Source organism: Rhinoderma darwinii (genome assembly GCF_050947455.1).
Source record: "Rhinoderma darwinii isolate aRhiDar2 chromosome 12 unlocalized genomic scaffold, aRhiDar2.hap1 SUPER_12_unloc_5, whole genome shotgun sequence".
In the NCBI taxonomy this organism is placed as follows: Eukaryota; Metazoa; Chordata; class Amphibia; order Anura; family Rhinodermatidae; genus Rhinoderma; species Rhinoderma darwinii.
In genome coordinates, this window is record NW_027461876.1 from 1155722 (window position 1) to 1172147 (window position 16426).

The following is a 16426-nucleotide window of genomic DNA, read 5'->3' on the forward strand; positions in this document are numbered from 1 at the left end:
GTGTCGGTCATCAATTGTCCAGTAGTTGACAACCCCATTAAGTCCTAGGGTACATTAACTTACACACAGGTTGGCGCTTTTGAGGTGATTTGTCCGACTCTTGGATAACGTTTTTAATTTGCATCTGCATTTTATAATAAACAGAGGAACATTGTAAGGTCAAATCTGCACTGTGTGAACAAGACCTAAGAAGTAGATGCGTTTAGTCAGGTTTGCTTGTTGGATTTAGAAATTGAAGGTCAATATTCAGTTTACACGTCTTCTAATGAGAGATCGTTCTATATTCTCAGCTTTTACTAAAAGAAGTGAAGAACCTGAGAGAGCGCCTGGGTGTGGTGAAGACATCATCTCCAGTGCAGCTGCCCAGAGACTTCTCCACATCTATAGAGACTTACGTGATCCAGGACTGCTCTTCATTTGAGTCTGTGATCTTCATTCCTACGCTGAGGATGGAAGCGGCCGCCAGAGATCTGTCAGGATCAGACACGTTCCTGAGCGCCGCCTGACAGTATGGAGACGTTTCTATTAAATATGACAATGTTATAAAAAGACAAGCAGCTTCTTATTGAAGAAACGCGCCCGTCCTTGTCCTCAGTGTTGTCTAGCGTTTTGATCGCTGGTATAATACACTGCATTGTGCCTCTGGCAGGGCCTAGTAGGCTACCGTACATAGTAGACCAGGGGGGCATTGTTAGGCCTCCGGTGGTCATAGCATGGGTCTAAGCTGGGGTCTGTACTTTTTCTAGGGTCTGGTTTGGGGTCTGATTAATTTAGGAGGTCTGAATAATTTAGGGGTCTTACTTTTTACCCTAGTGCTCTAATTCTGGGACATCCTATGAAGTACATGGAGCACGCACACTACATACCTCTCAAAGACTATACAGGAGCACGCCCAATCCATACCTCCCATAGACTATACAGGAGCATTCTCACTACATACCTCCCATAGACTATACAGAAGCACGCTCACACCATACCTCCCATAGACTATATAGGAGCACGCTCACACCATACCTCCCATAGACTATACAGGAGCATGCTCACTCCATACCTCCCATAGACTATATAGGAACACGCTCATTACATACCTCCCAAAGACCATACAGGAGCACGCTCACTCCATACCTCCCATAGACTATACAGCAGCATGCTCACTACATACCTCCCATAGACTATATAGGAGCACGCTCACTACATACCTCCCAAAGACCATACAGGAGCACGCTCACTCAATACCTCCCAAAGACCATACAGGAGCATGCTCACTCCATACCTCCCATAGTCTATACAGGAGCACGCTCACTACATACCTCCCATAGACTATATAGGAGCACGCTCACTACATACCTCCCATAGACTATACAGGAACACGCTCAATCCATACCTCCCATAGACTATACAGGGGTACGCTCTCTCCATACCTCCCATAGACTATACAGGAGCACGCTCGATCCATACCTCCCATAGACTGTACAGGAACACACTCAATCCATACCTCCCATAGACTATACAGGGGTACGCTCTCTCCATACCTCCCATAGACTATACAGGGGTAAGCTCTCTCCATACCTCCCATAGACTATACAGGAGCACGCTCGATCCATACCTCCCATAGACTGTACAGGAACACACTCAATCCATACCTCCCATAGACTATACAGGGGTACGCTCTCTCCATACCTCCCATAGACTATACAGGGGTACGCTCTCTCCATACCTCCCATAGACTATACAGGAGCACGCTCACTCCATACCTCCCATAGACTATACAGGAGCACGCTCTCTCCATACCTCCCATAGACTATACAGGAGCACGCTCACTCCTTACCTCTCCTAGATTATACAGGAGCACACTCACTCCTTACTTCCCATAGACTATAATAGAGAGTGAAGTGCAGCCAGCTATCTGGTTTTTAACTATCTGCTCTAATGTGTACAGTGGGGGATCAGACACCCCCATTTTCATGATTAGTGGTTATACCTGCAGTCAGGCTCCTCTAATCAAGCATTTGTGGTGTATACTATCAATATCCGCGATTAGTGTGTGATATGAAGCTGTATTGTGCTCCATATTGTGCAGTATTGTGTGCTGTATATTGCGCCATATTATTGTTTAGAGGCCGCAGACAGGGCGACGCTCTGATACATTCTGCTGGTGGGTCCTTTTGGGCCCCTGCCGATACTGAAACTTCCAGTGATGTCCTCATCTAGGATTCAGACACGGTTCAGCACATCAGTAGTCTTCAGCTGTTGCAAAACTACAACTCCCATGGCATGTTTTTGATATCTGACCCCATTCTGGTAAATTTGATGATGACACGTCTCATGACATAGCTGCGACCATGTGACACCTCTCCACTTGGCACCCATAACCCATGGTGCAGGGTGTTTCCCATGTGGCGATTACATTAGCTGTGAAAACATTGAGCGATTCTTCTCTGGGGTCATATATTACACCATTGGCCTTGGCATGAACGCAATTTTGGGTGAGAGTCCATGAACACGTATGTAAATGCCTGTGTTGTATGTTTTATGGGTGCGATTCTACATTTTAGAAAGTCTGGAATTGACCACATTGATTTGGGAATTCTTTGAGGTGATAGAAACCTCCCCAGAGGGTGTAGTGTGACCCTCCTGCCTGTATTCTTGTACCATATTACATTTTATATGGCCGCTCGGGTGTAACGGTTCACTGGGATACGCTTCTTGTGATGTCATCCAGAATGTGGGCAGATTCTATTTCTCTGCACTGTGAAGAACCTGAGCGTGATGTCATGAGGGGCGTGGTCTGTAATCTGGACGTGTTCCGTTTCCACATAATGGCCAACCAGTTATGACATCAGAAAGTTTATAAATTGGGGTCACACATTGACCACGGTGTCAGTTTCTCTTGCTGGCTCTCATCATGGAGGTGTCGCATAAGAAGAGGATGTTGGTGAAGACGTTTCCCACGATGAGTACTGTAGAGAAAATGGAGGTTGGCGGACGCCGGCTTCCGGATGATGTGGAGATGGTGGACGTGGAGGACAAAGACGAAAAAATGGAGGTTGGCGGACGCCAGTTTCCGGATGATGTGGAGATGGAGGACGTGGAGGATGAGGGTGACAAAATGGAAATTGGTGAATGCCAATTTCCTGATGATGTGGAGATGGAGGACCTTTTGGGGGCTACGGTTATCATCAGGGCCTCAAACCCCCGGAAGAGAAAGCGGCCATTTTAGTCCCATCTGCCACTCGGGGCCCATTTACCATCAGGGCCCCAAACCCCCGGGAGAGAAAGCGGCCATCTTAATTTCATCTGTCGCTTGGGGCCCATTTACCATCAGGGTCCCGAAATTCCTGGGAGAGAAAACGGCCATCTTAATTCCATCCTTTACTTAGGGCCCATTCACCATCTTTAGGTGAGGTAAGTGCCGTCCACTGATGATCTTCTCCCCTCACATCTCTTCTACAGCCGCCTCGGCACTGAATTTCTGATATTTTTTTTTCGCAGTTGTCACCCCAACATCGTGGCCTTTACCACCTAAACCATCTGAAATTCCCATGAAGACTCCTCCAGTGCTGAGAAGCAGTGACGAGCAGAACAGAAGCGAGATCCGGTAAGTCTGACGTTCTCTGCTCCGTCTTCATCTTCTGGTGGTGAAGGTTTTTTGAATGTTTTTTGCTTATTGGATTTTTCTTTTCTAGGATTCGACTATGAAAAATGTGAGAAACATGAAAAACGTCCCGGTCTCTTCTGATCCAGGACTGAGCTGTGTAAAGGTGGACTGACGGCCATATCCACGTGTGAAGAAGGACCCTCCCCCTCTTCATCTCACCAATCACCGCTTGTTAAGGGGCCGGAGCCACAGAAGACATCGCAGCAACTCTACCACATTCTACAATAAATATATTTGTTTTACACATTTTTGTGCTTTCATTTTTATATTGGAGAATTTATCCAGGGAACCTTTCTTCTACGGGGAACATAAGGGTGTAGAAAAGCCATAGGTGTAATAATCTGCAGAATATATCACTGTATCTGTCACGAGGTAGAGAGGACAGAGCAATGTTCTGCAGATCTCTATAGAGGTCCGTGGTGTAATAATCTGCAGAATATATCACTATGTATCTGTCACGAGGTAGAGAGGACAGAGCAATGTTCTGCAGATCTCTAGAGAGGTCAGTGGTGTAATAATCTGCAGAATATATCACTATGTATCTGTCAGGAGGTAGAGAGGACAGAGCAATGTTCTGCAGATCTCTAGAGAGGTCAGTGGTGTAATAATCTGCAGAATATATCACTATGTATCTGTCAGGCGGTAGAGAGGACAGAGCAATGTTCTGCAGATCTCTAGAGAGGTCCGTGGTGTAATAATCTGCAGAATATATCACTGTATCTGTCACGAGGTAGAGAGGACAGAGCAATGTGCAGATCTCTATAGAGGTCCGTGGTGTAATAATCTGCAGAATATATCACTGTATCTGTCACGAGGTAGAGAGGACAGAGCAATGTTCTGCAGATCTCTAGAGAGGTCTGTGGTGTAATAATCTGCAGAATATATCACTATGTATCTGTCACGAGGTAGAGAGGACAGAGCAATGATCTGCAGATCTCTATAGAGGTCCGAGGTGTAATAATCTGCAGAATATATCACTATGTATCTGTCAGGAGGTAGAGAGGACAGAGCAATGTTCTGCAGATCTCTATAGAGGTCCGAGGTGTAATAATCTGCAGAATATATCATGTATCTGTCAGGAGGTAGAGAGGACAGAGCAATATTCAGCAGCTCTAGAGACGTCAGTGGTGTAATAATCTGCAGAATATATCACTATGTATCTATCAGCAGGTAGAGAGGACAGAGCAATGTTCTGCAGATCTCTATAGAGGTCCGAGGTGTAATAATCTGCAGAATATATCACTATGTATCTGTCAGGAGGTAGAGAGGACAGAGCAATGTTCTGCAGATCTAGAGAGGTCAGTGGTGTAATAATCTGCAGAATATATCACTATGTATCTGTCAGGAGGTAGAGAGGACAGAGCAATGTTCTGCAGATCTCTAGAGAGGTCAGTGGTGTAATAATCTGCAGAATATATCACTATGTATCTGTCAGGAGGTAGAGAGGACAGAGCAATGTTCTGCAGATCTCTATAGAGGTCCGAGGTGTAATAATCTGCAGAATATATCACTATGTATCTATCAGGAGGTAGAGAGGACAGAGCAATGTTCTGCAGATCTAGAGAGGTCCGAGGTGTAATAATCTGCAGAATATATCACTATGTATCTGTCACGAGGTAGAGAGGACAGAGCAATGTGCAGATCTCTATAGAGGTCCGAGGTGTAATAATCTGCAGAATATATCACTATGTATCTATCAGCAGGTAGAGAGGACAGAGCAATGTTCTGCAGATCTCTAGAGAGGTCAGTGGTGTAATGATCTGCAGAATATATCACTATGTATCTGTCAGGAGGTAGAGAGGACAGAGCAATATTCTGCAGATCTCTATAGAGGTCCGAGGTGTAATAATCTGCAGAATATATCACTATGTATCTGTCAGGAGGTAGAGAGGACAGAGCAATGATCTGCAGATCTGGAGAGGTCAGTGGTGTAATAATCTGCAGAATATATCACTATGTATCTGTCAGGAGGTACAGAGGACAGAGCAATGATCTGCAGATCTGGAGAGGTCAGTGGTCTAGGGGTCTGCATTTTTTTAAGTTTGTTTTTAACGGTACATTTTATTAACCCCTTAAGGACGCAGCCTAGTTTGGGCCTTAAGGCTCAGAGCCCATTTTTCAAATCTGACATATTTCACTTTATGTGGTAATAACTTCGGAATGCTTAAACCTATCCAAGCGGTTCTGAGATTGTTTTCTCGTGACACATTGGGCTTTATGTTAGTGGTAAAATTTGGTCGATATATTCAGTGTATATTTGTGAAAAATAGCAACATTTAGAGAACATTTGAAAAAAATAGCATTTTTCTGAATTTAAATTGACCTGCTCGTAAGGCAGATGGTTATACCCCCCAAAATAGTTACTAGTTCAGATTTACCATATGTCTACTTTAGATTGGCTTCGTTTTTTGAACATTCTTTTCTTTTTCTTGGACGTTACAAGGCTTAGAACATAAACAGCAATTTCTCATATTTTTAAAATGTCAAAAGCCTTTTTTTAAGGTGCCTGTTCAGTTCTGAAGTGGCTTTGAGGGGCCTATGTATTAGAAACCCCCATAAAACACCCCATTTTAAAAACTAGACCCCTCAAAGTATTCAAAACAGCATTTAGAAAGTTTTTTAACCCTTTAGGCATTTTACAGGAATTAAAGCAAAGTGGAGGTGAAATTGCAAATTTCATTTTTCTTGCTGCATTTCAATTTTGTTAATTTTTTTCTGTAACACGGAAGGTTTTACCAGAGAAACACGACTAAATATGTATTGTCCAGATTCTGCAGTTTTTAGAAATGTCCCACATGTGGCTCTAGTGCGCTCATGGACCAAAACACAAGCCCCAGAAGCAAAGAAGGACCTAGAGGATTTTGGGGCCTCTTTTTTATTAGAATATAGTTTAGGCAGCATGCCAGGTTTGAAGAGGTGTTGAGGTGCCAAAACAGTAGGAATCCCCCAGAAGTGACCCCATTTTGGAAACTGCACCCCTCAAGGAATTAATTTATGGTTGTTGTTACCATTTAGACCCCACAGTTTTTTCACAGCACGTATTTGAATTGGGCTGTGAAATAAAAAAAATGACATTTGTTTCAATAAGATGTCATTTTTTACCACAATTTCTTATTTTCACAGAGAATAACATTTCTAATTTTGTTGCCCAATTTCTCCTGAGTGCAGCAATACCCCATTTGTGGTGATAATCTGCTGTTTGGGCCCATGGGGAGGGCTCAGAAGGGAAGGACCACCATTTGGCCTACTGGAGCTTTTCTGGTGCTAGGTCATGTATGCAGAACCCCTGAGGTACCAGTACAGTTGAAACCCCCGAGAAGTGACCCCATTTTAATATCTACACCCCTTAAGACATTCATCTAGAGGTGTAGGGAGCATTTTGACGCCACAGGTATTGTGTAAAAGATAATGCGCAGCAGATGGTGCAGAGTGAGATTTGCAATTTCCTATACATATATGCCATGTCAGTGTCCGATATATTGTGCCCAGCATGTGCCACCGGAGATATACACCCCATAAACTGTAATGTGGGTTCTCCTGGGTACGGCAATACCCTCCATGTGGCTGTTATCAGCTGCCTGGGCACGCAGCAGGGCCCAGAGGGGAAAGATGAGGGGGATAAGCTGTGCGGAGTGCGTCAGGGTAGATTATAAACCAAGGGATGGATGATAAATTTGAACACTCTTTCATACAGAGCCCTGGTTTTTTGGGACACGTGTCACATTGATATATTGTGTCCTCCCTTATCCCCCTCTTATAGCAGACTTTGCACCTCTTTTGACTTTTTCCCTTCTTGCCAGTTTGGGGAACTTCTCCTGGAAAGTGTTGCCGCCCTGGTACGATGCGTGTGGCCTCGCTTCCAGAAGTACTGGGTGCCACCTCTTGAAATTCCAGGAAAGTTCCCCTCTGGCCTGTACATCGACGTAGCACCTACACATTGTATAAAGCCATCTGTATGAGGTGCCCGGCCGGCTTCTTATACCACACCACATGGCGCTGTAGGGCTTCAGGACTTGATCTGACAAGTCCACCCCTCCCATGTACCTATTGTAGTCCAGGATGCAGTCTGGTTTGGGGGTCTCTGTACTGGTACCTCGTTCAGGTACATGGGTACTGGTGTGGCATCTCTCTTGTCTTGTACGTGACACACAATATGTTGCTGCTAGATTGTGCCCTGCTCTCACTCCTTCTGAGTGTTTGCCCTGCAGAGTCTTAGGGAGGCCTCTCAGATTTCTTCTAGCAGTGCCGCATGCCGGAGGACTTCTGGAAGCGAGGCACTTGGGGGTCATCTCGGGGTGGGCACGGCTCATTATCGGCATAATGTAGGAAGCAAAGTATTGCCTCATAACGCCTCCTGGACATGGCCATGCGGCACATCAGGGTGTGGGATAAGATGTCCGTGCTCCAGTAGGTCCTAATGGACGGCTTTTTCAGAAGCCCCATGTTCAAGAGCAGTCCCCAAAACTTGCCCAACTCTGCTGCATCTACAGGGGTCCACCTGTGGGATTGGGCATAAAATGATGTGGGGTTCTTAGTAATATACTGTTGGGCATATCAATTTGTCTGGGACACCATTAGCTCTATAAAGTCATCAGTGAAGAAGTCCATCTCACTGAGCCCTGCCGTGTTACATTTTATCCCTGAGCTGCCCGTGTACTCAGGGATTTGGGGTTCATAATTGTCTGGTGTGGGCGTCCAAATGGGGTCACTTCGCTCGGGGGTATCACTTGTTGCGGGGTCACTTCTTTGGGCATGCCCCCACGTGGCGGATTTCCTCCGCAACTGTCCGCATCAATGCCGCACCTAATCCGGGTTGCGGATTACGGCTGCGGATCTGCCCAAAATGTGCAGTAAATTGATGCGGACTAGCTGCTGCGGACTGCGGAAAAAGTGCTTCCCTTCTCTCTATCAGTGCAGGATAGAGAGAAGGGACAGCACTTTCCCTTGTGAAAGTAAACGAATTTCATACTTACCGCCCGTTGTCTTGGTGACGCGTCCCTCTTTCGGCATCCAGCCCGACCTCCCTGGATGACGCGGCAGTCCATGTGACCGCTGCAGCCTGTGATTGGCTGCAGCCGTCACTTAGACTGAAACGTCATCTTGGGAAGCCGGACTGGAGACAGAAGCAGGGAGTTATCGGTAAGTATGAACTTCTATTTTTTTTACAGGTTGCTGTATATTGGGATCGGTAGTCACTGCCCAGGGTGCGGAAACAGTTACTGCCGATCGCTTAACTCTTTCAGCACCCAGGACAGTGACTATCTCCTGACGTCTCCTAGCAACGCTCCCGTAATTACGGGAGCCCCATTGACTTCCTCAGTCTGGCTGTAGACCTAGAAATACATAGGTCCAGCCAGAATGAAGAAATGTCATGTCAAAAAAGCAAGACGCATCCGCAGCACACATAACATGTGCATGACAGCTGCGGACTTCATTTCGGAATTTAGAATCTCCATTGAAGTCAATGGAGAAATTCCGCCATGAGTCCGCAACCAGTCCGCCACTGCTCCGCAACAGACGGAGCATGCTGCGGACACCAAATTCCGCTCCGCAGCCTATGCTCCGCAGCGGAATTTTACGCATCGTCTAAACGAACACTTCTAAATTTAAGTGGAAGTCAATGGAGAAACGGCTCCGCTGCGGATTGACGCTGCGGAGTGTCCGCAGCGGAATTCAAGTGAAATTCCGCCACGTGTGAACTCAGCCTTTCAGGGATTTCAACTACGGTGGTGGTCCTGGGGCATCTCAATGGATGAGGAGGTTGACAAATAAAACAGAGTCTCGCCATCTGACGAAATATTACAAATTACCCGCCATGTCACTGCTATGGACATTGTGGAAAGCCTCAGAGATCGGACATGTCCTGTCCTGCTTTTTACGGAGCGTGCTGCCATACTTTGTATGGGAACACGGGCCCAAAATGCGGGTAGCTGTCCATGGCCCCCAGCTGCCGGCCGTGCCCGCGTACCATGATTACGGGCACAGTCGCGTGCATGAGGCCCGAGTCTAAACTTTTTTTTCCGATGTGATTTTTGCAGTGGAATTGCGGCTTTTCCGATTTGTTGCAAGTTTTACGTTCCCTTTGAAACCTATGTATGAGGAAAGGCCGCAACCAAAAACACTGCGAATCAGCAACATAAAGCGACACGCTGCGGCTTAAAAGCACGCAACGCAGGGTCATTGATCAGCTGGTTTTCTGCAGGTTTGTTACGCAGTGTGTGGGTGAGATTCCTTCATACTGGATTATGCTGCACATTTTCAGCAATGAAATAAGTTGTGGAAAACCTGCAGTATTTATGCTGCGTGTGAACATACACTAAGGCTACAGCACACGTGGCCTATTTGGATCCGAAAATTGGCACCAAAGCTCAGGAAATTTGCAGATAAAAGGCCTTGTTCACATGTGACTTGGGGTCCCGTTCTGACGGAGCTTTCCGTATTAACGGGACTCTGAACCGACACAGACGGAACCCAGAGGCTTCCATTTCCATCCCCATTGACGGATCTGTCACCATTGAAATCAATGGTGATGGAAAGGGAAACCTCTGGGTTCCGTCTGTGTCGGTTCAGGGTCCCGTTCTGACGGAAAGCTGCGACGGAACATCAGAAGGGGAACCCAACGCAGATGTGAAAGAGGCCGGAGCCGCACCTAACCGCACCTTTTTCCATGCATTTTTCCGTTTTGATGCGTAAATCTGTGCGTTTTGATGCTGCGGGTTTTGGAGGCGTTTTTCCTCAGAACTAGGCAGATACAATTCACAAGCAGAAACGCAAGATAAATTGACATGCGGTGGATTTTAAAATACGCATTGCAGGTCAATTTCTGTGCCGCACACAATATGCATCATGTGCATTAAGCCTAAGGGGATGTCCACGCTTAACAAAATACGCAGCTGTTTTCAAGCCAAAACCGCTCCTGATTTTCAGCCGTTTTTTTAAGCAACTTGCGTTTTTTGCGGAGTCCATGAAAAACAGCTGCAAAAGCAACGCAAGAAGTGACATGAACATTTTTACGAGGCGTTTTTTTTACACGCCGTTATTTGAAAATGAGGCGTAAAATTACGCCCCGTCGGAACAGAACGCCATATTTCCCATTTAATTCCAATGGGCTGATGTTTGTAGCCGTTCCGCTTCCCATTTTTCAGCCGTTTTTGGGATGTTTAGGCCGGGTTCACACACACTATTTACGCACCTAATTCGGGCGTTTTAGTCCCGAATTACGTCTGAAAATGCGGCTCAATAGCATCGGCAAACATCTGCCCATTCATATGAATGGGTCTTACAATGTTCTGTGCCGACGGTCACTTTTTTTACGCCCCGTTGTCAAAAGGCGGCGCGTAAAAAAGACGGCCGCGTCAAAGAAGTACCCGTCACTTCTTCAGACGTAAATGGAGCCGTTCTCCACTGACTCCATGGAAAAACAGCTCCATTTACGTCCGTAATGAACGCAGCGAAAAGCGCCTCAACATGCCTCAAAATTACGGAGCTGTTTTCTCCTGAAAACAGCCCCGAAATGTCAGCTGTAACGGACGCTGCTGTGTGAACATACACTTACAGCCCGATAAACGGCTGAAAATAGTTTAGCTCAACCACATGTGTTCTGTGCACGCACGCACACACACACACAACCATGCACGGACACACGCACGCGCGCACACACACGCACACACACACGCACGCACACACACACACGCACACGGACGCACACACACACACACGCACGCACACACACACACGCACGGACACACGCACACGCACGGACACACACGCACGGACACGCACACACACGCACGGACACACGCACACGCACGGACACACACGCACACACACGCACGCACACACGCACACACACGCACGCACACACACGGACACACACGCACACACGCACACACACACACGCGCACGTACACACGCGCACGCACACACGCACGCCACACAGAAACGCTCACACACAAGGACACGCACGCACGGACATGCACACACGCATGCACACGCACACACACACACACGCGCACGTACACACACACGCGCATGCACACACGCACGCCACACACAAACGCACACACACAAGGACACGCACGCACGCATGCACGGACACACGCACCCACGCACATGCACGTACACACACACACGCACACACACGCACGCATCCACACGGACACACGCACACACACACGCACGGACGCACACGCGCACGTACACGCACACACGCGCACGCACACACGCACGCCACACACAAACGCGCACACACACGGACACGCACACACGCACGCACGGACACACACACACACGCACACACACACGGACACGCACGCCACACACAAACGCGCACACACACGGACACGCACACACGCACGCACGGACACACGCACGCACACACACACGCACACACACACACACACGCACGCCACACACAAACGCACACACACACACGCACGCACGGACACGCAAATTTCCAATGACTTTTTTTTAGAAGTGATTTTGTATTTTTCAGATATAGCTGCTTTGTATCCTGTATACAGAGCAGCTGTATTCTGCACTGAGACTTGAATCCGTCAGGTCAGCGAGGCGGACGGGTTCAGTGTCAGCGGGTCCTGCTCAATCTAAAAAACTCATTATTATTTTTAAATAAATATTTAGAACTTTTCACCAATCACAGCGATACGGTTTTTAAAAAATAATTAAAATAAAAGACGTTTTCACAAGGTGTACATAGAAGAGAAGCCGTGCACGTGCGGCGCAGATCCTGGGGCACCGCACTTTGTTATTTCCTCCTGTTATTTACATATCGGTGCCGTTATATTTGGCGCCAGATATTGAAATAACCCCCTGAACGGTCCATGGGGCGTGTAATTGGCGGCTTTTTAAAAAGGGAGGCGATTTCAGGCATTTTTCGCCACGGTTTCCGAAATGGTTTACAAGCAAAAAAAAAAACCTGTGTGAACAGGGCCTTAATAAAAACAGCACATTGTGATCCGGAGCCTCCGGGTGATCCAGTTCTGGCGGGTAACATGGCCAATGCAGGCAGGATTTGGACTCTACAGAAGAACCACCACGTGACTGCTTTGTAAACCAGAGACCGCGCGGCATAGACAGTTCACAAGGTAAAGCCCAGTTTGCCGCGTTAGAACCTGCAGGGGTCGCACCACAAACAAATCACTCTTTTTTGCTACGATCGCAGAAAATCCTTGTAGTTTTGCAACGAATTGAGGAAAATCTTGGCAGAATAGCGCGATCGCGGCAAAAAAAAAACCCCCGCGATTTTCGTCAATTTGCGGCAAAATGGCGCGGTTTTCCCGCGATCGCAACTTGAATGCCCCTATTGCCGTTACAAAATAGTGTATTCCTAGCTGTGCCATCATAAACCTTCCACCATATAAAAGTATAAATCGCCGGTGTAAATATGGCAGCCGTAACAGCCGCACTGCGTGCACGTGGAGCGGATTATACACATACAACTCTCATTATAAGGCGCTATTCACAAGGGTCACTTCTCAGAACGGCTTCTAGTGCGTCTAGTCTAAGGCTTCGTACACACCTGGTCGCGGCTTCCACAAAGAAACAACCAGCGAGTCCATAAAGCAGCGGTATTTACCTTGAGATGGCCACGCCCCCTCCCAAGCCGGAATTACAGCACCCTTTCAATGCTGAACACATTTTTAGCCTGTGTTCACACGGAGGTTTTTTTGCAGGAGGAAAATTCTGCCTCAAAATTCCGTTTGGGATTTTGAGGCAGATTTTGACCTTCCTGCACGGCGTTTGCCACGTTTCTCGCTCGCGCACATTGAGTGCTACGGGCAAAAAACTCCCCGAAATACGCTTCATCTGCCTCCCATTGACGTCAATGGGAGATCAGAGGCGTAACCGCGCGAAGATTGGGCATGTCCCTTCTTTCTCCCGCGAGGCAATTTTAACGCTCGCGGGAGAAAAGCGCCCCCACCTGTCATTGAAATCAATGGGAGGCATTTTCGTACGGTTTTTGACGAGTTTTGCGGAGCAGTTTCCGCGCCAAAAAGGTCGTCAAAATACTCTGTGTGAACAGAGCCTTAAACTCAAGCATTACGTGCGGATTTGCCGGTGCGTAATCCACAGTGTTAATTAAAGGGGTTGTCCGAGATACCAATTTTTTTTCAAAAACTGTGTCATACGTTACCCCTTATACAGACAACCTAAATAAAGCATTATTTAAAAAATAATTCTACTTAGCACATTTCTGCTTTGAGTTTAGCACAGTTTGTTTACATGCAGTTCAGCTCTGGTTTGTTGATCTTTCCTTGTTATGAAACTTTTTTCCCGTGCACGCTCATTGCAGGCTGCAATGAGCGTGCACGTACCTTCCAAGAGTTCACGTGAGCTGTCCTTGCTCCTCCCCGGTGACCTCCTTCACTGGACTTGTCTTCTTGCTGACATTCTTGAAGGATGGTGAGCAAATGTTCTCCCCCCATTATGTTTTCACATTTATGTTTTCTTTCTCTTTTCAGGTCTATAAACCTCTTCGTGTCTCCCTCACCCTCACCCTCGTCCACCCTCACCCTCGTCCACCCTCACCCTCGCCCACCCTCACCCTCATCCTCGTCCACCCTCACCCTCGTCCACCCTCACCCTCGTCCACCCTCACCCTCACCCTTGTCCACCCTCACCCTCGTCCACCCTCACCCTCGTCCACCCTCACCCTCGTCCACCCTCACCCTCGTCCACCCTCACCCTCGTCCACCCTCACCCTCGTCCACCCTCACCCTCGTCCTCCCTCACCCTCGTCCACCCTCACCCTCGTCCACCCTCACCCTCGTCCACCCTCACCCTCGTCCACCCTCACCCTCGTCCACCCTCACCCTCGTCCACCCTCACCCTCGTCCACGCTCACCCTCGTCCACCCTCACCCTCGTCCACCCTCACCCTCGGCCACCCTCACCCTCGTCCACCCTCTTCTATCTCATGTCTCTCTCCACTAAGGCTTTGTTCACACTGAGTTTTTTTGCCGGAGGAATATCTGCCTCAAAATTCCGTCTTGAAGTTTGCGGCAGATTTACCTCTCCCTGCACGTTGATTTTTGCGTAATTTTTCCCGGAGTTTTTTGTGCGCTGTTTGCGGTTTTGTTTGCCGCTTTGTTCGGGCCGTTTTTCGCTTTGTTTATCTTGGCGTTTTTTGCTTGTTTGTTTGCGTCTTTTTTTGCTGTGTTTTCCGTTGCGTTTATCGTAGCCTTTTTCGCATCGTTTATCGTTTCTTTTTTTGCGTCGTTGTTTGCGGCTATTTTTGCTGCGTTTTTCGTTGCGTCTTTCGTGGCGTTTTCCCAGTTGTTTTTCGCGGCGTTCTTTGCCTTTTTGTTTGCGGCTTTTTTCGCGTCTTTTTCCGCGATGTTTTTCGCAACGTTTTCCGTGGCGTTTATCGTAGCCTTTTTTGCGTCGTTTTTCGCGTCTTTTTTTGCGTCGTTGTTTGCGGGTTTTTTTCAGCGTTTTTCGTTGCGTCTTTCGTGGCGTTTTTCCTGTCGTTTTTCGTGGCGTTCTTTGCCTCTTTTTTCGCGGCTTTATTTGAGATGTTTTTCGCGTCGTTTATCATAGCCTTTTTGGCGTTGTTTTTGCGGCTTTTTTTGCTGCGTTTTTCCCGGAGTTTTTTGTGCGCTGTTTGCGGTTTAGTTTGCCGCTTTGTTCGGGCCGTTTTTCGCTTTGTTTATCTTGCCGTTTTTTGCTTGTTTGTTTGCGTCTTTTTTTGCTGTGTTTTCCGTTGCGTTTATCATAGCCTTTTTCGCATCGTTTATCGTTTCTTTTTTTGCATCGTTGTTTGCGGCTATTTTTGCTGCGTTTTTCGTTGCGTCTTTCGTGGCGTTTTCCCAGTTGTTTTTCGCGGCGTTCTTTGCCTCTTTGTTTGCGGCTTTTTTCGCTTCTTTTTCCGCGATGTTTTTCGCAACGTTTTCCGTGGCGTTTATCGTAGCCTTTTTTGCGTCGTTTTTCGCATCTTTTTTGCGTCGTTGTTTGCGGTTTTTTTTCAGCGTTTTTCGTTGCGTCTTTCGTGGCGTTTTTTCCTGTGTTTTTCATGGCGTTCTTTGCCTCTTTTTTCGCTGCTTTATTTGCGATGTTTTTCGCGGCGTTTATCGTAGCCTTTTTGGCGTTGTTTTTGCGGCTTTTTTTGCTGCGTTTTTCGCGTCGTTTTCCGTGGTGTTTTTCGCCCACGGCAATTGAGCGCCGCGGGCATAAAACAACGGAAATACGCTTTCTCTGCCTCCCATTGAAGTCAATGGGAGGTCAGAGGCGTAAACGCCCGAAGATGGAGCATGTCGCTTCTTTTTCCCACGAGGCAGTTTTACTGCTCGTGGGAAAAAGACCCCGACGCCTCCCATTGAAATCAATGGTACGCATTTTCGGGCCGTTTTTTACAAGTTTTGCTACGCTGTTTCTGCTTAAAAAAAACAGGCGGAAACATCCCCGTAATTTCAGCCGTTATGGACGCCCTCGTGTGAACATACCCTAACAATGTAGGCCTAGATACAGGACCCCAGAAGATCTTATCCAGTTCAGGACCGGGCTATTTTGCACCTTCAGGACCAGACACCGTTTAGCCATTTTTAGAACGTGTTCGTTAAATGGCTATAACTTTTTTATTTGTTGGGCTAACGACGTGATTTTTGCGATGTTTTTTTCCGTAGACAATGCAGGTTTCGTTTTTATACGCACCTTTTTTGCCATTTTAGAATTTTTATTCATAAAGTTTGAAAATAATAGTAAAAAAATAAGCTTTTTTAAGTTTCAGCTATTTTTTTTGGTAATAACATAG

The 16426-nt window shown here is 47.1% G+C and overlaps 1 long non-coding RNA gene across 1 annotated transcript; it reads left to right on the top strand.

The window, feature by feature from the left end:
* The first annotated feature begins 2808 nt into the window (after positions 1 to 2808).
* On the top strand, positions 2809 to 3902 carry LOC142698184 (uncharacterized). Its single transcript, XR_012865721.1, has 3 exons — positions 2809 to 3405; positions 3493 to 3598; positions 3687 to 3902. It is a non-coding gene; the product is annotated as an uncharacterized LOC142698184 (long non-coding RNA).
* Positions 3903 to 16426: the final 12524 nt, after the last annotated feature.